The sequence below is a fragment of the Triplophysa dalaica genome, chromosome 12 (genome assembly GCF_015846415.1).
Source record: "Triplophysa dalaica isolate WHDGS20190420 chromosome 12, ASM1584641v1, whole genome shotgun sequence".
NCBI lineage: Eukaryota > Metazoa > Chordata > Actinopteri > Cypriniformes > Nemacheilidae > Triplophysa > Triplophysa dalaica.
The window spans coordinates 8,242,393-8,266,118 of record NC_079553.1 but is presented as its reverse complement, the minus strand read 5'-3'; the positions used below and the strand labels follow the sequence as shown (position 1 = coordinate 8,266,118).

The 23,726-nt window shown below is 35.9% G+C and overlaps 1 long non-coding RNA gene across 1 annotated transcript in view; it reads left to right on the top strand.

Annotated features, from left to right (window-relative positions):
- The first annotated feature begins 14,807 nt into the window (after positions 1 to 14,807).
- The window catches only part of LOC130432784 (uncharacterized), a 32,138-nt gene continuing 23,219 nt past the window's right edge, over positions 14,808 to 23,726 (top strand). Inside the window, exon 1 of the long non-coding RNA XR_008908484.1 lies at positions 14,808 to 16,084. This is a non-coding gene — a long non-coding RNA (uncharacterized LOC130432784). The remainder of the gene's footprint in view (positions 16,085 to 23,726) is intronic.

Sequence of the window (23,726 nt, the reverse complement as noted above, 5' to 3'; positions counted from 1 at the left end):
TCACGTCATTGACCCATATAACATTCAGCGAATTTGATACTTAATGAATGTTATCCATTAAATGTTTAAATATTAGAACTAATTAATAAATCATGAGAGTTGAAACAACGCAGAAGGAATATTATACTGACCGGTAGATAGCAGAGTTGTTATATTAACAGATTGTTTTGTATTGGTGCTGTTCGTGCCTAAAAAATAAAAAAATATTGTCAGTGCATACAGGTATTGTTGCGTCTGCTAAAGGGAAGAAAGGGAAGCTACTTACAGGAACATGTGAGGCTATGTGTCAAAACCTACAAGAAAAAGATGTATTACTAGTATTGAAATGTTCGATTGAAACTATAAATCTATCCTAAATAGAAGTATGATTTTGAACTCACATGACAACTGACGTGATACTTGACTGAAACTGGACAGTAATTCACACTGATTCCATATGTAGTTACATTTTTGAAGGGATAGCTAAAGTTGATTGTTTTTCCATCCAGGATTGCTGTGTATTGCTAGGGGAGAATTGCAAAATGTTGAAGATGAGAAGCTTGTAAACATTGAAATGAATTAATGAATGAATGACTATCCAAGTCAAATCTCCCAGCACAGAAAATATACCACATCTATGAAAGCGTTTAGCTGGGCCAATGTCAGAGACCCGGAGTTATAGGCTACATTTACGACCAATCTAACAGAAAGTATAACTTTATATAACGATCGAAATAATGCTTGTTGATTTTCCATGTATAAAATACTGAATTGTAAGGAAAGACCACAATGATATAGCCACCATCAAGACCAATCTGAGATCAACAGGTAGCTACTTACATCAACGCTCCATTCTGCATCACAGCTGTCGGTGTAATCCTTGGCCACAGCGTCGGGCAGGAAAAAATCGTGTTCTTCCCCTCTTCTCATTCCAACACATCCATGATCTACCGCGATAAACATTATTAAACTAACCGCACTTTACGGTCACATGTAGTTGTAATATCATATTGCAAAAGTCACGTTTCATCACATACTGTCAATTTCATGTAAAAGGCTCCATTTCGGCGGAAAACAGAATTTAGCGCAAACTTGTTTGAATGGAGCATTTCTAGCAAGCAAATGTAATCGCTTATATTACCAAGTCCACCTGCTATGGACAATGTAAACTAAAACTTTCTATTTAAACGGGTAGACAGCCATCTTACCTTCCAACGTTTTAACCTCAAAAAGAGAGATACACGAACAAAAAACTATGAAGAAACCGCTCAGGGTGGTCATGGCTCAACTTCTTCTCAGAACGTTGCCGGTGCTCCTTGTACTTCCTGTGAAAACTGCGCGGCGTGGTGGGCGTGGTACACATACCGTGGCCTTTACGAACAAGTGAATGGAAAAGTGTTGTTAGTCACACGATAGGCTAAAATGCTTATCGTTTGGAATGTGCTTTTATAAAAACGCTTTCACATGGGCATATGTCAATGTTTTTGCTGTGTATCTTACGCGGATGACAATATAAACAACGCGTTTTGTACTTTATTTTCAAGCTGTAAATGTAACCTTTTTATGTGATAGCCTACATTTAAATAGAATTGAATTTTTGCATTCTGGTAAAACCAGAATAATACGTGAAATGTCTACTAGCCTATCTCTCTCTCTCTCTCTCTCTCTCTCTCTCTCGCTCTCTCTGTGTGTGTGTGTGTGTGTGTGTGTGTGTGTGTGTGTTTAAGTAATAGAAAAGAAGCCTTTTAATGGCCAATATATAGGCCTAAATATCATATGAACGAAACCTCAGCTGCTCATTGCTCCTTTGAATTGCAAAATAATACCAGAGAACATGAAACAAACCTTTATCTATACATGCATTTAGTGACATCTGAGTTTAATTGCAGTCATGAAAAGTTGTGAAAGTTACGGTGCAGCGAAAAAGTTTACAGCTTGAATATAAACGTCAAAACAACAAAAATGTGTTCGATTCGATTCGCTCTGCATGTTGTTTAGTATCCTACACGTAAACTACACAGCTAAAACATTGCCATATTGCACTGAGAAAGCGTTTTTATAAAAGCACATGCAAAACGTTAATCATTTAAACCTATTCTGTGAATAACATGAACAGCTGTACATCTTAACTGGTCATATGAACATTCGGCTGTATTACCATAACGAAATAATTAACCAAAAAAGAGCTGAATAACAGACACAGCTCCTCGGTGCTCCTCGGTGCATAAAGGGTACCGTTTTATTTTAATTACTGCATTCATTGTGTATCATTTAAACAGCTATATTTAAGAAAACAGCTTTTAATATTCCCCCAGAACTTGCACTTCAAAGGATCTGCCCTTGTAAATGCGCGGGGCTCATGAATGCGATTGGAATGCACCCGAAGATGTGATAATACCGTATTAGCGTTCGGTTTCTTGCTCAGACCAATTGATTCGCTTTAGAAAACGCCAGATTAACGCCACAAAGGCCATTGATCAGTTTTGTGCTGAATGTGGGCCTATAAACGTCCTTGACTTTTATTGATTTGACTTTCATTGATTAAAATATCTTCACAAAAATCTTCTTAAAAAAACATCTATAAAAGCCAAATAATGGAAGCAATATTTGATTGCATGACTTAATAATTAACGTATAAGTAAAAGCAACAAAATCAGTATAAGAAACAAAATGCAATAAATAACAGTAATACAAAATAACTTAAGAAATGAGAATATGGTGAAAACTGCCCGGCACCCTATATTTTTAATTTTGGAATCTGGCACTCAAAGAAAAGTAGTTGAAGACATCTGGAATAGGCCACAGTCAAATAATCAGAACCAGAAGAGCTTTATTGCCAAGTGTGCTTGCACACACAAGGAATTTTCTTTGGTGTTGGAAGTTTCTAGTACAGACACAATGCCAATAAAATAAGATTTACTTTCTAAACGATTAATTAATATGCATATAAATATATATATATATAAATAACCCGGCTGTATAGTAAAAAATGTAAAGTAAAGTAAATATGATGTACAAACGGGTATGGTAAAATTACATGCAAGTCGCTTTGGATAAAAGCGTCTGCTTGGATATATTTAAATGCAGAAATGTTTTAATTTAGCCAGCTACCCGATTGTTATCCTTCACTTTTCTTAAAATGAAGACAATATTTGTTATCGGGTGTCAATGTGGTTTTGTAGAAAATAGGCCTACCCCAAATGACTAATGTCCCGATAAACCGCAGATTGTCTGTTTTGCGGCTTTGAAGAATGAGGAGCTTAAAAGGATTAATAATAACAACAATATTATTTTGTCAAAAAAATAACAACAGTAGCAACAATAATTATAATAATAATAGCCATGGCCATATAATTAGGCACTTTGACCCAGACGGATAAGTTTTTCTTTTTAGAACCAATGGACCAGGCCACAGATAGACTACAATATATTAATATTTATATTATTACATCTTCCACTTGACGTAGCCTAAGGATTTTCCTGGCTTTCCCCAGGCTATAAATAGAGATTCACACGCAGCAATAAAGTTAATTTTGCTTAACCGGTTTTAGGATAGGCTTTTAAATTATGTTAATACATAAACCTAATGCTTTAATAGGCCAGTTGCATTACAGTGAGCTCTAATAAAGATAATTATTATATGTTACATAGATTTTTTATATTAAATAGATTATATTATTTTACTTTATATACTTTAATATAGGCATATTGATTTATATTCTGAATGGTATTTTCACATTTCTTTCACTTCTTGGCAATTAATTGTTTTAAAACATTACAAGTTATTTGTTCGAAAGGGATTTAAAAGACAAAGTTGGAAATCCAAATATTAAATATACAAAAAAAGGATTTGCTTATTTAGTGGCTTTGTGCTTTGAAAATGAACTGATTTTATGAAAAATGTAAAATTAATCATCATGCTATGTAGATGGATAGTTTAAATTAGCGAACACCTGAAACTGCAAAAAAAAAAAATTTGTGGTTGTTGGCACATATCTCATTTTTTGTAAATTGGATTTACACTTATGTATTAAAGCCTTCAGATTAGTTTTGTCCGCCTTTATGAACTAGTCGGCGTAAAAACACCATCAGTGTTGTCGTTGTCTTTAAAAGGGCAAAATTTAACTTGTGCGGGTAAAGCAAATGATCGGCCGCTACATAGCCTTCCGTGAACATTTTGCAAGGCATAAAACAAATCTGTTGTATTAATTAATAAAACAAAAATCATCAAGAAGAGGCAGTCCTGAAGTGCTGTGCAACTGTTCCAGTGGAACCACACATCCTGCACTTGAGCCAGGTGCATTGGCCACCGTAGTGCCTTGGCAGTTTAATCTCCGTTTTATTACACATCTCTTTTATGTGTATTCAATAGTCAATAAGACTTTGTTTATATGGGACATTGATTGCTGTCACCCTTTCATTGTATAATATGCAAATGTGTCCGCATACATATTAAAATCATGACTTCAGGGCTATTGAAATGGCATGATTTTGAGCAGGAGTTTTGTCAAACTGATTTGATCAAATCTTGAGTAGAATCAATGTGTCAATCTCAAAAATTGGGGAATGTATCACAACGGGCTGCCTTGTGGTTATAATGCTATGCTTGTGATATGTGATAGCCAAGCCCATATGAATATTTTAATTAATTTGATAATGAAAGTGTAGTATTTTTTTACAAGGTATAAATCAATTCAACAGATTTTTTGCGTCTACAATCTGGGCCTTGTAACACCCAATAATCTAAAAAAACAGAACACTTCAATGAACAGATTTAGTTGCACCTTTTTTTTAAAGTGACAGACTTTACAGGCAGGACTATTTACACATCTTGTATCACACGTCTCCGGGCTGTGACCTCACGCTTATGGGCCTACCCGTGATTATTTAGACACACCTATAATTCAGATACTTGTTTTCATGACATCCTCATTTGCAGATTGCAAATTAAGTAAATAGCCTAAAATTGTCATAAAAGGACAAGTGTGATGGTCAGATTTTCAGATTCACAGTCTTATTTCCTTACAGATGTCAGTCTGGAAATGTTCTCTTCATGCAGGAATTTACAGTCACAGTCTAAGCTGTCATGAACAAACAATCAAACCCAAGCCTGCATTCTATTAGGCCTATGTTCGAACGCGACGCCTGTAACCACAGACAAATGAGAAATTGAAAAATATTGTTCTTTTGCAATGGATTTGTAGCGAATATGTGATTCTGTTCACAATCATGAACAAAACTTACTAAACACTCAATCCTAAACACAGTGGGGATTACAGGAGCAGCGTTCTAGTCTGAAGAGTATACAAATATCTCTATAACTATCTAGAAATAATTACACATCACAACAGATAGTTATTGTAAGGGAAGACCGGAATTCGTCATTGCTTGCCAACAGGCCTACAGGCCTGGATCTGCACCAGCATACTCTCACACCCCCTTACAGTACTTTCCTACACCCCATCAAGAACCCTGCATTCAGCAAACCAGCGGCTTCTTGCATTCCATTTACTTCTCAGTAAATCCCTTTGCCCCTCATTCTCCTTCACAACTCTTTCCTGATGGAACATTCTTTCTAACTCAGTCCCGTCAACCACAGTTCTCACAACATTAAAAAAACTACTTAGAACCCATTTCTTCTGTTAATACTTGTAAGAAAAACAAAAACAAAACTAACCCTATGTCTTTCTCTTATTGGTCTCGCTTTTGTAGAAACTAGTAACTTTATATTAGCACCTATTGTATTGTTGCTCCTGTATGACATATCTCTTATTGCTCCATGAACTCTCTGTAAGTCGCTTTGGGTAAAAGCGTCTGTTAAATGACTAAATGTAAATGTATGTCATGACAATATTTTAGGCAGTTAGCCTAATGTTGCTTAACGTATTTACATCACTGTAATTATAAAGCCAACAAACAAATTATGATTTCAGTTTAAATTGTATGATTTTAGTGTCTTGTTACATGAAAACAATGTCTAATGTTCTATTTCGAGACAAGACTTGATATCTTGTAATCTGTAAGAAGAGCTTGATACAATGTATAAAAAACTGTTTTACTGTTTGTTGTTGTAAAACAGCAGTATTGTGTTACATTGGAACTTGTGTTTCAACATAGAGTTAACAAGGATAATCAAGTATAGACATTTTTTATGAAATCTGATATTTCTTTTGAGACAAACTAAATTAACTTCACTTAGAGCTGAAACCAAATTTCTTTCGGTCTTACTTTAGAAAATTTAAATATTGATTTTTTTTGTTGGGCCAGCAAAGCAGACAGTATAATGTTATTTTATTCATAAACATGAAACAGACAGTACAGAAGCTTGGTGGTTAGCACTGTTTTCAAATCGCACAGGAAACACAGGTCCCCCCAATAACCAAAGCAATAACATCTAAATTACATCATCTGGCACATGATTGGCTCCTTAAAGTCACCTCATGCATCACCCCATCTCCAAGTAATGAAAATGGCAGTAGAATGAACTATAATAACCCAATATGTAATGAATCACTTTCTATTCTTAGATCAAGGAAAAACATTAACACCAGAGCCTTTTCAACTTCCTGAATAAACTTCCCTTTGACGCTAAATTAACTTACACCGATGATTTTTAAAAAATGAATCTTTATAGTATTATCATTACTAATGAGAAAACTTGCCAATGAACATAGTATAATTGGTGACATCTGTAAAAAGAGAATAACAATGCAAAACCACTCCCCTCGTCAAGGCAAATAGTCCCTGACAGAGAAATCAACTGCCTTCCAGGAAAAGATCACATGTTTTTTCAGTTCCAGAGTTAAAACCTTGACACTTCTTTAATCTTACCATGTGCCTAATGTTTGGAAAAGCAGATAAGGCATTATGCATGGTTAAACGTATGTGTTTGCGCATTTATTGATGTTTTGCCAACACATGTTGTAATCTGAGATCGCTCTATTTGCTGTGGTTTAAAGTGGGCTCATAAGGGACTCATGTCTTTCATGAGCCTCACTTAACATTAATAGATAAATAAATCTTGCCGCTCAATTGTTTTGTAAACTGTACAGATGTATAGAAATAAATCCACTAGACCTTTTAAAATAAACTTTTATTTAAAGACACCAGTAATAAGCGCATGGATATTACAGGCTATAAATGGTAAAATAAATGAAAGCCGGAATGATTTAAAACAAGTTGTACAGAAATGCATGACAGGTATAAATGCTTACAACATACAGCCCTTTTTCACCAGCAGATCACATGGGCTTTGGTATATATGTATATATATATACTACTGCACATAGTATGTATTTTAAATAATCATAAACAGTTTTATATTACTAAATATAATTATATAATATTCCAAGTATTGAACAATAAATGTATTATCATTTAACATGGCATATAGTGAGAACAGTTTCAGTTCATTTGGGGAATTCCATTACAGAACATCAGTGTTAATATTCAGGCCTGTTATAAAGCGCAGCTAGATGCAGATTTGATTTTACTAATGCATTGGGTTGTGTACTCACTGGCACAGCATTTCATTGTTTTGCTTCCACAGCAGCCATTTTAAATACTTGCCTAGGTTGTAACGTTGCCATGACAAAACATACACACTGAAGTTGTTGTGTCTCAGCCAGTATGTAACTCACTTAAACTGTCCCCATTTTAGAACTGTGTGCTCCCTAACTCCCATGCAATCCAATTATTAAATACACAGTGGCATATTTTAATCATTGTTAATGTATATAAATAGATTTATTTAAAAATGTATAAACATTTTAATAAATAAAGGCATATTATATTAAAATAATAAAATATATTTATATGTATATATGTTTAATATAAACAATTGATATCATGTTATAATAAATAATATAAAATGTTGTATTAGTTACAATAATATACAAATACATTTTTATAATGACCAGGTAGCTCCTATCTCATAACAAGAGCTTAAATTATGGATATTGAACCTAACAACATTCAATTAGCCAATACCAAGCTTTACAAATCATGTGTTAATTCTTTCGAGCAGCAAGATAGTCATGAACAAATCTGGAATAAAAGAAACACAAAGTTATGTCAGTATGGTTGACATATTTTTCTCATATTTTTCTCATGAATAAACCACATGAAGTCGAATGAGGATTAATATATTGGCATGTTTCATTTGGGCATGTGCAAATGTGACTTCAGCTGAGGTCAAGATATTCACATAATAAATTTCAAGCATTACTGATATATTTCACACACCTATCATGGCTAAGATTGCCTTGGAGGGACATCCCAATGTGACCACAAACCCAAAGTCTGAATCCTCTGTGCATCAGTTTTTACTTCACTGATACAAATGTGGAAAGCATCCCTTGAGATTTGATTAAGAAAGTTAAAATACAAACCACAACTGATAGGGCCTATCTGTCAGATATGACTACAGCATTATGTAATTAGGCCCATAACGTATTTCAAGACACTGTTGAGTGTTGTGTAGTTTCTTAACTTGTTTTACTCATGCAGAATAGGTTTATCTATTTATGTTGAATGCGTTTCGTTTCTGTAATACAAAATTGTTAAATACCAGGATCAAAGGTTGAATTCTCCACCAGCAGGAACATACTCAGACCCAGACCCAGACCTGAAAACAGAAGATCAGACCAAAAAAACTAAAATTAGCTTTTATTACACAAATATTATAAGGATTGTATTGTAGATTAATCTAGATTAAAATGGCCCATTTGAATTCTGCCGAAGGCATTCAGAATATGTGTGCTACCCAAATAATGACTAAAAGTAAGTCTTTGAGAACGGGTTTCTCAAGCCAGGTGGCGCATTAGACCAGGGGCTCATCTCCTGTTTCCAAAATGCATCACAAACTGCTTGAGAAAGCTGTTCTACTATGATAATTGGTGATGAAAATTAAATTATGTTCAATAAGATGAACTTGTGTTTACTTCCGCATTAGCTAAGGGATGATTTCCGTTTAGGTGGTACTTGAGACTGGAAGAGCTCCTACAGTACATTTACATTTAGCAGACGCTTTTATCCAAAGCGACTTACAAAGAGTGAGGGAGCAACAAGCGATATGTCATACAGGAGCCATAATACATTAGATCTCAATACAAAGTTACTGGTTTCAACTAAAGCTAGACCACTACCTGTTGAGAGAAAGTGTTTTTGTTAAACCAATTCCGCATTGCACAATGTGCAAACAACCTTAGTCTTGTCGATGTTTCTATTGGGAAGCTTCTTAAAAATTAATATTCCCTGAAGCAAACCCGGCGGCTTCATAGCATGTTAGCACGTCACGTTTGATGCGGTAATTTCACAGTAACGTTATGTTGTGTTTAGACCAAACGCGAATGGCGCCTCAAGCGCGAGTGATTTATATGTTAATGAAAAGAGCCAATAGACCTACTTGCTGCGCGAATCGCGCGAATGAAGCCCTGGTCATGAGATGATGAGGCTGCGCTAAGGACGCGAATGAAACACTGGTTATGAGATCATGAGGCTGCTTCTGCTTCCGCGAATGACGCGAATCACGCGAGTTGAAAAATCTCGTTCTCGCCCCGTACAGTGCAGTTAAGGTGGTATACATCCGCGCTAAAATATCAAGGTGAAAGTCATCATAGCTTGCGTAGTATAGACCCAGCTCACAACCCAACTTTGAGAATAGATTAACGGCGACATTTTTTTTAACGCGCGATAATAGTCTCACTTAACGCCGTTAACGGCCCACCACTAGTTTTAACTGATCGTAAGATATGTGTAAAAATATTAGTACTGTGTTGTTTTTCAGCAACTACATATACATAATATTATAGTAACTCACTTTTTTCTAATCTTGCGAGCAAGAATAAAGACAATCCCAGACAGAAACAAAGTCACTGCAACCACAATAATAGCGATCCCCCAGTAAGGAAAACCTCCTAAAAAAAAGTAAAAACAGAAAGGATTATTTTGGGGTTCTGATGAACACGGAGAAAGATATTTATAATAATGAAACAGATCTTAACCACTGTCGACTCCCATAGTAGGATTTTTTTTTTCTGTTGAACACAAAAGAAGACAATTAGGAAAGCTTGGTGTCAATGGGGGTTAAAATCTTTGGTTATAAACATTCTTCCAAATGTCTTTCACTGTGTATTTCAGAACAAAGAAATGTATACAGATTAGGAACAAATCAAAGGTAAGTAAATGATGACAGACTTTTCACTTTTGAGTGAAGTATCTCTTTAACATAAATTTATTACAGAGGCAAACCCAAACATAAAATAAATGACGGAGAAAAACAAATGGGAAACCCTTAAAAAACACTACCTCCATTCATAGACGGCCCATTAGCAGACAGGGGGTCAAGAGTTGTTAGATTTTGTGGTGCTAAATGTGTAAACAATAGAAAAAAGCATCAGCATTAGCTTTGATTGTAAAGAAAAACCTGTGGAGATCTCATTTATAACCGTTGCGCACACACAAAACATGCCCTGAAAGAGGCGTACGACACTTCCCACGCAAAAGAGGGGATTAAAAAAAGCAATCTTGTGCGCCCCTACACGCAAACTCTGACCCATGCATACGGAAATTTTAGAGACAGAGCAGTTTGGCTATATGGTGAGTTAGAGAGAAGTTAGATTTCAGAAAGTAAGAGTTATAAAAACGATTATAAGCATTAATGCCTCACACACAATTAAACATACCATAAAGATCCACATTATCATGAAGATTAGATCTGCAGTTATTTGTGCTTGTATTGAGTTATACTTGTTTCATGCATAATTAATAATTAGATTAGATTAGATTAGATTCAACTTTATTGTCATTACACATATACAGGTACAGTGTAACGAAATGTAGTTTAGGTCTAACCAGAAGTGCAATGATGTGGTTTTAATGCGGTGTTAAGGATCAGTCTAAATGCAGTAAACATTTAAATGATGCAGAGAACTTCTTTAGCTTTAATATAATTATAATAATATGAATTATTAATAATAATAACAATTATTAATTTGTGAATAATATGTGTGGCCATGTGTGATTTCGTTACGGAGATATAGGATGGGATCGGTTTTTTTTTTGCCGTTTCACATAATTTTTTGTTTTTTTTCTATGGCATCTGATAGCGGTTGGACCCGGAAACGATATATGTACAGTATGGTCATGCTTAACAACCGGATTGGATGCCAGGCTTATTAATATATGAATCAGCATTCACGAGGTACTTTGCATTGACTATTTACGGGTAAAAATGGGCGCGTAAAGTGCGGGATATGAGGCTGATCTACGTATGCACACTTTCAGGTGACCTTTGATTTATAAAGCAAATATTGCTAAAAGGTGTGCATCCTCACGGTTTTATAAGTCTGAAAAATTTTGCCGTATGCAATTTAGGGCTTTCGGGTGCACGTACACTTTTTGTAAGGATCCTATTCATAGTTTTACAAATGAGACCCGTGGTAGACTCACACTTTAGGTGTTGTGTTGGATCTATAATCGTATTATTAAGGTCTAAACCCCAACCAAATACACTATAGATTCTTAACATATTTAAAATGGAGTCGATCAATCCATTAAACTTACAAGAGCATGACAGTCTCAGGAGCACCTGCAACACAAAAACAGTTACCCCATAATGAGTGTTCTGCTATATATGGCAGTATATACAGCCTTTAACAAATGATATTAAACTTACATTGATTTTGGGGCAGTCAAGAATATATTTAACTTGAGAGCCGACCTCCATGATGGCAGTGTTTGCTGTTGCATTAACTATGGGAAACTCAAAGTGTATACTGCCATCATACAATGCCACCACCTTTTCCTGATCAGAAGGAAGACAATGATGAAATGTGGGAAACCAGAATAGGGCATCAATTAGAAAATCTTTGTAGGAGTGGGCAATTTTAACATATTAAGCAATTACTTCGACTAGCCATTGGGCTTCACAGTGTTGCATGTGAGCTTTGATGTCAGGTGTTACTTGGAAGTGGAATTGATGTTGAAAGATTTCATTCTTTCGCTTTCCTAGACACTTCAAGTCATCTGGGAATCCACACGTTAGTAGAAAAAAACACAGCAGCACGGTCACAGCTACGAGACAACACACAAAAAAACGAATAATTTAAATATGTAAATATATTTACTTTACCAAAACTGTTATGAACACAAACAATCCTATGAAGGGTGATATTTGACATACCCATACTCATGCTCTGACACAGTATACATTACGGGATGATACGGGTTAAGAACAATTACTGTAGATTAAGCACATATTAAACAGATTAAGCAGACTGTGCCTGAGCCAGTTTTAAGCGAACAGCAGATTGAAAAGCCCACACAGAGCTGTAACTAAACCTACAAAGAAACCCATGGGGACATTATTGGAAATGAAACAAACAGTCAGGAAGTTTTTGCACATTAACAGTCTTTAAACGTTTGACTCATTGCTAGACTGAAAGTTCTTACATAATAACAACAGTTATCAGGCTGTGTAATGTAATTGCACTTTTACCAATTTGTCTTTTCACATCCAGGACAAATTCGTTACTGTATATGACAAATAGGTTTAAGGAGTAGGCTAACGAATTAAAGACAAGTGTATTCAACTGTGATGGGCATGGTCTTGTAATCGATCAAATAAGCCCCTTCCCTCACCTATGTCCCGTGACAGATTTTGCAACATTTACTCCTTCGTCAAAGGGGGAATCCCGAGCTCGGACCGCTCCCCTCGGACTGCACGCTAAATATGTGTTTTAAGTGATATGCGAAATCATGTAATGCAGATACAAATGTATACGTGAATAAGTGATCATATCTATTGGAAAAAACACAAATGCGCCACGTGCAAACGTTAACAACACTGCAATATCGCTAATAACAGTTTTATGAAAATGTGTACGTGTTTTTATTCTAAATATATTCTATATAACAAAGGGAATATTCTTTATTCCAGATACATGCAAAATCGTTTCAGCACACAATTGACAACAAAACCGCCGTGCGCTTTGAATGTTTGCCGAAAGACATTTTGTAGCCGCAACAGTTATGCAGTTGAAAGGTATGAACAAGGGTTAAATAAACAAGTATTAATCAAAGTCTTACCTAAGAAATCCATGCAGTAGGTCTTGTAGTATTAGCCGTCAGCCTTGAACTGACTTAACGAATACGGAAGAACATGTGATCGCGGCTCCCCTCCCCCCCTCCTCTTGCGTCACATTCCGGTAAGCCCAGAGACGGGTTCGCATCCTCCAGACGTCACCAGCGCATTTGCTTTATTGAACAAATTATGACATTCACTATGCATGGACATTTTTGATGCATACATTTTATTTAACAGGTATATTTTATTTAATAATTATCAGGCACTTCCACCTCCTTCCAGAACATAATTTTGGACATGCCCCGCCGTCTGCTGTGAAGCCTCATAGCAAACTGTGATGCAATGTTATTTCTATTATGGGCTGCACAGCGTTTCAGCAATTTCATCTTAACACAATGTGCCTCTGCAAGACTTGACTGACACTGCCAGTTCTGCCAGTTGTCCTTCTTGCACTTTGACTGTTCAATTGTGAACAAATGCATAAAATTAAAGAAAAATAGTCGTGAAATAGTAGTTAATTCAATCAAAAAAGGTGTAAACAACAACAATTCTGACTGTTGAAGTTTGAGGAAGAAGTTTCTCTTATTTGGGAGCCTCATTCACTGGCTGTTTGTGTTGCAGTTGTAACTACATCGGACGCGACAGGCGTCCTGCTTGTTCCTATGAGTTTGTCGCGTCGAAGCGAATCCAGTGTGGACAAAAATTGTATATAAAATAATAAATAATCTCATGTCACGTGTAAGGAGATCTGCTTTTAAGTATCCACTTTCTGTCTTTTCTTCTTCTTCCTGTAGCTCAGTGGTAAGAGCATTGCGTTAACAACGCAAAGTTGTGGGTTTGATCCCAGGGGATTGCAAATACCTATGTAAAATGTATAGGATAAAGCAATGTAAGTCGCCTTGGATAAAAGCGTCTGCCAAATGCCTAAATGTTGAAATTCCAACACGTGACTGCACATGACCACCATCAACAATGAAACTTGAATTGGACCATCGGATGATTGGCAGGCTGCCAGTTGAACCCTGGTTCAGTGGAAACTCCAAGGGCTAACAGGCAGCCTGCCAGTGGTCTTTCCCTGCAAACCAATAACATTTGTAATAAGTTGAGAGATTTTAAGAATAGTGTGCTTAAGAAATGCACTTCCTGAGACTCCACATCTTTGAATTCAGAAACGCACTACATTCAATACACACGTACTCTGAAAGAAATATTCTTGAGTGTTAGAAAATATTACCCATGCAAATCAGTTCAATTTTACTTACATAATTAGGTGGCAAAGTAAAATATATGCCAGCTTTTTAAGTAAAGAGTTCCTAAATTTATCAGCTATGAGTCATGACACACTAAAGGAAATTAGATAAATTCTACATAATGTTCCACAACATTAATTAAACATGGAGAAACAGCACTTCATCTCCCTCCAGAACTCGCACTACAAAGGATCCTGCCCTTCTGAGTGCGTGGGGTACATGAATGCGATTTGATTTCATTCGAAGATAAGACAATAACGTTCAGTTTTTTTGCACAGATCAACTTTTTATAAATATTGTGGGGATACCACAGAAAATTACCCTTTCAAAAGCAGGGATTCGGGTGAACCCACGATACCACACTTGTTCTATATTATATATGCCATCATGGATATGCCATCCATGACGTGGTTTTCCCTGGACACAATCAGATGATTGTTTTAAAGAAGCAGGCAGTATATTAAAATAATTTAAAAGCCACAGCAGAAAAATCCAAATAAAAAACTACAGTCGAAGTGCTTACCTGGACATTTTACATCAAATAATACCTGATACTACACATTAGGGTACATTAGGGTGCATTGCCCTATAGTGGGACACTGCCCAATGTAGGACACTTAAGGTGTAGTGTTTGTAGCTCCCTCCTAAATAAATGAATGACAGTGAAATGTCATTTTCAGTCAAGTTTTAGGACTAATGATCATTATTATTTGTAAGCACAACAGTTGTACAAACAATCAGCCGTTTAACACTCAACCATCATTTAAATAATCTGTAGAAAAATATATTTAGCATCATTATGTTGTCACAATTAAAAGACAATGAAACGTGATGTAAAAACACATGTATTTCAAACAGACACCACCAGAACACGATAACACTAAAACATAACAATGTGCTATACACTACTAAAACAGCTACCTCTCCACATCAGAGGAACACATGTGAACACCTCTTACATTGGTGTGAGTCATGATAACCCACATCACACATTTCGAGATCCTAGAATTACAAAAAGTGTTTCTTAGAAGGCCTACTCGACGACGGGCCATAGAATTCTATGACGAAAAAAGCCCCCCACGCGACATGTCAAAGAATTCAACAATGCACAACCCGCTTTTTTATTTAATGTACTGTCCTAAATACTTTACATAGCTACCAAGACACAATAATAACAGTAAAAACAACCCAGTTCAAACTTTTACTTTTAAGATTGATTCCTAATGTGCTGTCTGTGTTTGTTTGTGATAGCTGTTCATGACTCACGTCCTGTCCTGAAAATAAGTCCATTGTTCATCTTAGCTTGTTTACACAAGCTAAAACAGATTAACTAGCACAGTTCTCTGTGCTGAGTGGCTCATTTATAAAATTATGTAAACATTTTGAGAAAAGAAAAGTGTGAACTTACAATAAATTTGTGTCACATAGCCAAAATGAGGAAATTACACGGGTGAGGTCTGAGAAGCGGCGTACACATTCAAACGCATGACCGCAGTGTCTGCCGGATAAACGTGAATTAGAATGCAGAGTAGATACATTTTTTTAATAGCGACCATAAAAAAAAAAACATCTTGTCCTGCTTGCAATCTGTAAATCTGGAGTTCAAAGCTGCAGCGGTTACGTCATAGTCATGTTTGTATTACATAACAACAATCAACGCAACAGTGCAAATACCTTAAAAACAAAGGAGCAGACGAGCAAGACTGTTTGGATAAAGAGGACTACACATTTTGGATTACAGATATTTTCTTAAATTGACACTTGCAAGGTAGGAAAACATTTTTTCTGGACATTCCCCTTGTATAAATAAAAATACCAGATCGCTGGTGTTTTCCAGACAAGGAAGTAAATGTGGTCTTTAAATTTTAATAGTAAACAATATATTGCCCTTGTTTTGTAATTGGAATGTCAAGTTTGCTCGTCAAAGAGTGAGCATTTATCCATTAATTTGCAGAAAGATTATGTTACATAGCTTGTTTACTGGATGGGATTTGTTTTTTGGATTGCAGATATGCCAAAGCAAATTTGGCAATAATGAAGTGTATCTGAAAGAAAAATCAAATGTTACAACATGTATACAGATCATTTTTTGGTGCCCTAATACAGGGCTTCTGATTTAGTTTCTTATGTGACAGGTTATTAAAAACTTAGGTCTACTGAAGCATGCAAGGAGGAGTCAGAGGCGATGACTAATGCCGTCCCTTTCAAATGGTCAAAGTTAGTTCACAATTTAGCGTTTTGCAGCAAGACAGCAATTTAAGTTTCTCTTGACATTACTGTCTTAACACCATTTTGCAAGATAAAACAGTCCAACCACCTCATTTAGTACAGTATTTCAACTTCAGAACAAAATACAAACAAGAGATAATTGACATATTATTGTGTATTTACTTTATTTAAGTGCAGAATGCTGAGGAGGTTACTGTTGATAACCAGTGTTTTGAAAGTGGTCTGTAAATATTAAGGTAAATAGTAAATACTGCGATGCCTTTCAATGATGTTGCTAATGCATCCAATACATTTTCAATTAGAAAATAAGCATTTCATAGGAAGATGACTGAGGCAATAAAATGAGGCGATTAACGGAGGCACACCAATTTCCACATTCAAATACATTTATTTTGAGCACAGACATGAATCCTGGCACCTGGTACATCACATGTTGCTATAAATAGTCAAATAAATCAAGGTACAGTAGAAAGCACTAAAAAAGCAGTCGTACAGTAATGCATGACATGTCAAACGCCTACAACAAATCTTTTTCAACCAGAAGAGCAAATGGATTTCAGTATTATGCATATCATACTACTGCACATAGTATGCATTTTTATATCAACATAAAGGCCTGTTATATTTTTAGATAATGAATATAATTGTATAATATAATTAATTGCATATATTTATATATACCTTCATTAACATGAATTTATCATCATTTTACATTGCACATAGTGAGAACCATTGCAGTTTATTTTGCCAACAACAATAGCACAAGATGGCACCCATCAATTACATCTGTTTTTCACAACATCTGTGTTAATATTTTGTAAAGAACTGCTAGATGCTGAGTGGATTTGAATAGTAATACATTGGGTTTGTGTACTCACTGGCACAGCATTTCATTCTGTTTTGCTTCCACAGCAGCCATTTAAAATACTCGCCTTGGTTCTACAGTTTCTTTGCTTCCACAATGCTTTACCCTTAGTATGCACACTAAAGTTGTTGAGTCTTCTCACTTTAACTACTGTGCATGCTCACAAAGTGCCTTGTAACCCCCCTTTTAACTATAATGTAAATAGAAGTCATATTTCTAAACATGTATATACAATAAAAATGCTAGGTTATTTCAACCCAACATTAGGTTTTAAATATAATTGTGACCCAGACTGTGAAAACCAGGCTAAACTCTCCTGATCAAATTATAAGAAAACTAGCATCGAAGTTTGATATCAACCATTAAAATCTGGCCTTAGTCAGTCAAAATTAGAAAGATCAACGTTATTTTTTCACAGAATGTTCTTTACATTATGAAGGATTACATAAAAATGACTTAAAGGACCAGTCAGTGAAATCTATCAACGAGGCTGTAATTTGCCAATGGCTCGCTCCACCCCTCCCCGTTCCTTTCGTGGCACTTTGACGGCTGACACAACATGGCGAATTTCATGCAAGGGACCCACGAAGTATGTAGATATATATAGCTCATTCTAAGGTAATAAGAACATAACACTTTATTATGTAAGGTCTTTATACAGCTCTGAAGACAGTTATGTCTGTTATATTCCATTTCTGTCATAGATCCTCCAACATTTTACACACTCAACCTTTAAAGGGGTCATATGGGGCGAATACGTGTTTTGATGTGTCTATGGTGTGTTTTAAGTTGCCCATGCATGTATTAGACACGTAAGATTGCAAAAATTACAGTGTCGGAACAAAGGATGAATTCTAGCTAAAAGCAAATTCTCACCCAGACTTGCCTGAAACGCATCGTGTAACCACACCCCCACAAATCTACGTCAGTTCGTGGTATGATTTGACTCAGACTGCCAAATAGTATATGCTAGTAAATTGTACCTGTCAGTAAAATTGCTTTGGAACCTGATGTTCCAAATATGGTAAGAGCCGTTACATTTCCGTCACACGCTTTGCAGTATTCAACCAATCACTACGCACTGGTTAACTGGCCAATCATAGCACACCTCGCTTTTCAGAGTGATAAGCTTTGTAAAAAATCTGTATGCTTAGAGAGGCGGGGCAAAAAGGAGATACAAACATGCACTGTATGTGAAAAAAACAACCTTATTGAACCTTAAATCCTGTATAAACATTGCATTAAATCTAAAAAAAACCGAAAATATTAATTTAGGCGGGATTTCAGACTGGGTCACAAGTATACTTTTTGAATGTATTATTGTTTAAACATATTAAATGTCATATATTATATCATAATATGTCATATTATTTTTTAAGACCATGTAGCTCCCTTCTCATAACAAGTGCTTAAATGATACAAACTGAGCTGAATTAACAGCATTCAATACAGGGCTAATATATGTAGCAAACCTGTTAAATAATTCAAACTGGCGTACAGCAAGAGCCATGATAACATTTGAAGACAAACAGAACAGAACAAGAAAACCAATAAGCCATTCATTGCTATATATGTGATGATAAAATGCCCAGGTGCAGCTTCATTTATCCTGTGGTAGAAATGGACATTTAAAGTCATGTCACCAACAAAACTTATTTTCTAGTCAAGGCTATTTGTAGTCACTCAAGCCAGTTCAGCATGAAGAGACAAAGATAAACTATAAAGAGCCACACACTGTACAATGTCGTACAAAAGCTTTCTATGTGTAGGAGTATATTTCTTATATTTAACTTTTGTATCACAGCAATGCATAACTTCTTACTTTCTTCGTAAAAACTGGTTAGGTTGACCCAAAATCAGACAATGACAATCACATTTAAATGATAGTCAACCCAGAAACAACAATCTCGAAAATTGTGTCATGCGCACAGACGGACCATACTTCCAGCTTACATGGAAAGGCATTTCTTTCTTTAGTAGAAAAAAAAAACTAACAACCCCAGTTCAATAAATCTAAGTGAAGAGGTCCTAATCTAGATTCCTCGCTGAAACAGATTTGTCACATCAGATGTCACTGATGTTATTCGCTCTGTTTTGAAGAATATTCCCGGCATTTGCCAACTGAAGCCAGAACAAGAAGAGTGTTTGGCTCACATTTTGAATGGAGTTGATTTCCTCTGCTTTTTAATGGTCCTTGGAGTTTTAGAGGGTGTCTCAGTCTCTTTTATCTGTAGAGCTCGAACTGGCACCCCCCATGAGAAATTAAACGCTTGTCAATTATGCCCATACAGACTCTGTCTACGAAGCAAAGCGAAGTAGCAGAGTTTGGTATTACCAGGCTAATTGTAAGACACTGTGGTGTGTTATGTGGCTCTTTGCACAAATTTTTGGATCCTAATGCAGAACAGGTTTGGCACCCCCTAGTTTACCTAACAACCTGAAAGTTGTACCTAACAACCTGAAAGTTTTACCTAACACCACCCAAAATAAAAAATCTGCCATCATTTACTTACCCTCTTGTCATTTCAAACCTCTATGACTTTCTTTCTTCCGCAGAACACAAAAGAATGTTTTAGCTTGCCCCCCATTTACTCTTTTTGTGCCCATCCAATAGAAGTGAATGGGGTCCTGTGCTGTTCGGACTTCGGTTACCAACTTTCTTCAAAATATCTTCTTTTGTGGTACATTGCATGACAAGAGGGTAAATAAATGATGACAGGGTTTTCATTTTTCGGTAAACTTTCACTTTCAGATAATCCCTTTCAAATAAATAAATCACACATGACTCAAAACAAAATGGTGTAACATACCAAGATCAATCAGCATCACTGTCATCAGTTCGGGCATAACGTGTTCGCCTGTGAGCAAATTATTATTAAAAAAAAAAGTTTCAAAAGTTTATAAATTTTATGACAACACCTATAAACACTGTATTTTAATAAACTTTATTATTTCATTTGCATTACTTAACTTACTTTTTTCTCACTAACTTGTGAAAAAGAAGGGGGAAGACCACAAACAGTAGCACAATCCCTGCAATCACAGCAATAATAATCCCCCAGTAAGGAAAACCTGTTAAACAACATGTAAAAACAGAATATGCGACATGTGAAAAGTGTTAAGAAATAAAAGCTTTAAGATAAATGATTGCAGTGAAAAAAGAATCAAAGGTGAAATGAATAACAACGATGAGATATTTAAATGTAATAAGATAATCAAACACTTTAGATGGCTACCATATTCATTTTGTTCCGGCAGGGTGTCCAAAGGAGGGTCTGTAGATAAATAAACAAAGCATTAATTACTTTGGTTGTAAAATGTCGGCAGTTTTACTGATTTGTCTCCTATTTGCTTCTTTAAATGGTGAATGACCTTAATTACTACATTCTGATGTTTACATTCATTACACAAGCCCATTGTTTCGCTTCAGAAGACCTTTAATAAGATTACTTTATGACGGATCCCTGTGCTTTTTGGAGCATAAAGGGGGCATGCAACAGTGTTTCATGCATTCTGTTAAACATGCAGGCTTCTCATGCTTAACATGGTTAACTTGTCAAAAAACGAGTTGGATATATGACATATTATTTCTGTGCTTGATACTCTTCCCCAGCAATCCAACTTGTTTCTGAAAGTTTTTTTTATAAGTCTGGATCCCTGTTCCTTAACAGGGATTCTATTCCTTTTATTGGGCAATTTTCCTGGAAAAGCACGCCAACGGCAAGGCAAAATAAATAGCCTGCCCACGGGCCAACCACCAAGTGAGACTTTCTTACCATCAAGATTGGCTGCGCAGCATCAAGTTTGGCTGCGCTGTGGGCCTGCAGCTGCAGCTCACTACTCTTGCGATAGTCAAGTTTAGGTGCGTCTGTTTGTTCACAGCATTTCAGTGATGGATGTTATATAAACGGTGGATATAACGTTGGATTTGCAGATCGTTTGAAACTGATAGATGGGGCGGTCCCAGCCCTAAAAGATGCCGGATATGAATCGAATGCGGTAAGTGAAACTAAGTCATATGTCTGTGTAGGGATGGGTATCGTTAAGGTTTTAACGGTACTACTACTTTTATCGATACCACTTAACGATCCGGTACTTTAACGGTACTCTTATCGGTACTTTTTGTTGTGTTTTTTTATTAAACTAAAGCTGAAGTTTTTTTCACTATTTAAAACATTGTTATTCTTTACATTCGTTCACCAAACATATCTTAATGCAGGTAAAAGATGACTGATACCTGCCTATTATTCATAGAGAATTAAAATAAAATGCATGTGGTCCTAAATTTGTTTTTTGTTTTTGTTTATAATAATAAAGAAAAGGTATTCCAATTATGTGTTGTGGCTGGAGATCTTCTCTTTTGTTATGATGTGTCTAGTGTAGCACATATTTCCTTCATTTGTGTGTTTGTTCATTTAGTACTTATGATAAATAGGGACATAATATGTATAAACACACAAACACAAAAAAGTTTATGTATTTCATTGCTACAAATTATCTTTTTAGGTAAGCTCTGCGTTATAATTTCTTAAGCATAATTTATTATTACTCATCCATTTTAAATGCAGTACTGTGAAAGCATTTTTTATGTTTAAGATATATTTAGGCTACTGCTGATTTATATGTAGGCTATTTTTTATGTGATGTGTGTTTATTAAATTATTACATACCAATTTAAAGAAATCTTATGCAATGTTTATGTCGGGGTTATTTAGGAAGACTGCTAGGCTAGCATACGTACCCGAGGACGTGGATGATGAACTATTAGCTAGCAGGCAGTCGAAAACTTTGCATTTCTCTGTCTGCACATAATGCACTTTAGAGATGTTTAGCCAGATTACTTGTGTTTCCGCTCTTACAAGCAAAAGTCTTGTTGCACTTGTTGCAACGAGCATTATCTGCATCCACTCGAGTGAAATGTAACCAGACTGTAATTCTCTCCGCCAACGTCACTCTATTAAGCGCGAGCTTTCGTGTTGTGTGCGCGCGAGCTCTGTGTTGTGTGCGCGCGAGCTCTGTGTAGTGCGGGTCAGACGGACATTTCGCGTGCGAGATTGCGAATAACAATAATGCAGGTAAATGTCTTTAATATTTCGCAAATTAGAAATGGTTGGTCAGTTAAAATATGCTACTTAACGTTTATTTAGCAATAATAAATAGGAAATGTTTTTCTTAATTTCTCCAGTACCGACAGGAGAACCGTTAACGTCAGAGCTTATCGATACTTCGGTCTTTTATAATTTAGCCCCGAGACCGATAAAGTACCGAGTTTCGGTACACATCCCTATGTCTGTGTTTTGTTGGCAATTGGCGCATACGTGCATAATGTAAACAACAAAAACTTATGGAGACTCAATAGTTATGAAGGGATAATGCGATGATGTAGGCTATTCTATGCTGGTGATATTGTTTGCCACCACCAGGATGTTGCATTTTTTTTAAATAACTCTTTTTGTGTTCAGATGAAGAAAGTTTTTACACCTGGAACTACATCTTTTACCAATTTAGGAGATTCATTGAACTTACAAGAGCACAGCAGCTTCCTGTTGATCTGCAACACAAAAACAGACTATCAATAATAAAGGCAACAGTTCTCAAAACAATAACAGTTTAGTTCTTCTCCTGACATTTATTTCATGGCTTGACTGAAGCAAACGGCAGTATATACAGTTAATTACATGATATCAAACTTACATTGGTGTAGGGGCATTCAAGGGTATATTTAACTTCATCAGAGTTGACAGCCATGAGCGCAGTGTTTGCAGTCACATTTATTATCGGGAATTTAAGATGTGCATTTCCATTGCTTTCCCAGTATGCCATCACTGTTTTCTGAAAAAGAGAAGGGAATAATTATATAAAGTGTATAAATGGCAGAAATAATTTATTCAATCTTTTTTTTACATAAAATTATTACATTCACAAGCCATTCAGTCTCACAGTCCAGGATTTGCTTAGTGATGTCAGGGGAGACTTTGAAGAGGACGTGTCCTCCTTGTCTTATTCCCAGACATTGCAAGGCAGCTGGCAATCCAAAGGTCTCCAAAATATAATACTGCAGCACGGTGACAGCTAAAAGGCAACATACACCAAAACAATCTTGATTAAAATAAACTGTTACAGATACAAACAGGAGCATATGCAGGGTGATACATTTATGTTCTTTAGTCAGAATACACAAGCTAAGAAGCTTAATTACAGCTCTGAATTATGTGTTAAGCAGCAGAATTACTAGGAGTGTCTGGAACAACAGTTGTGATGACAGGGCTTTATTGCTAACACACTTTTAAGAGGCACATCTGCTAAATACTGTGAT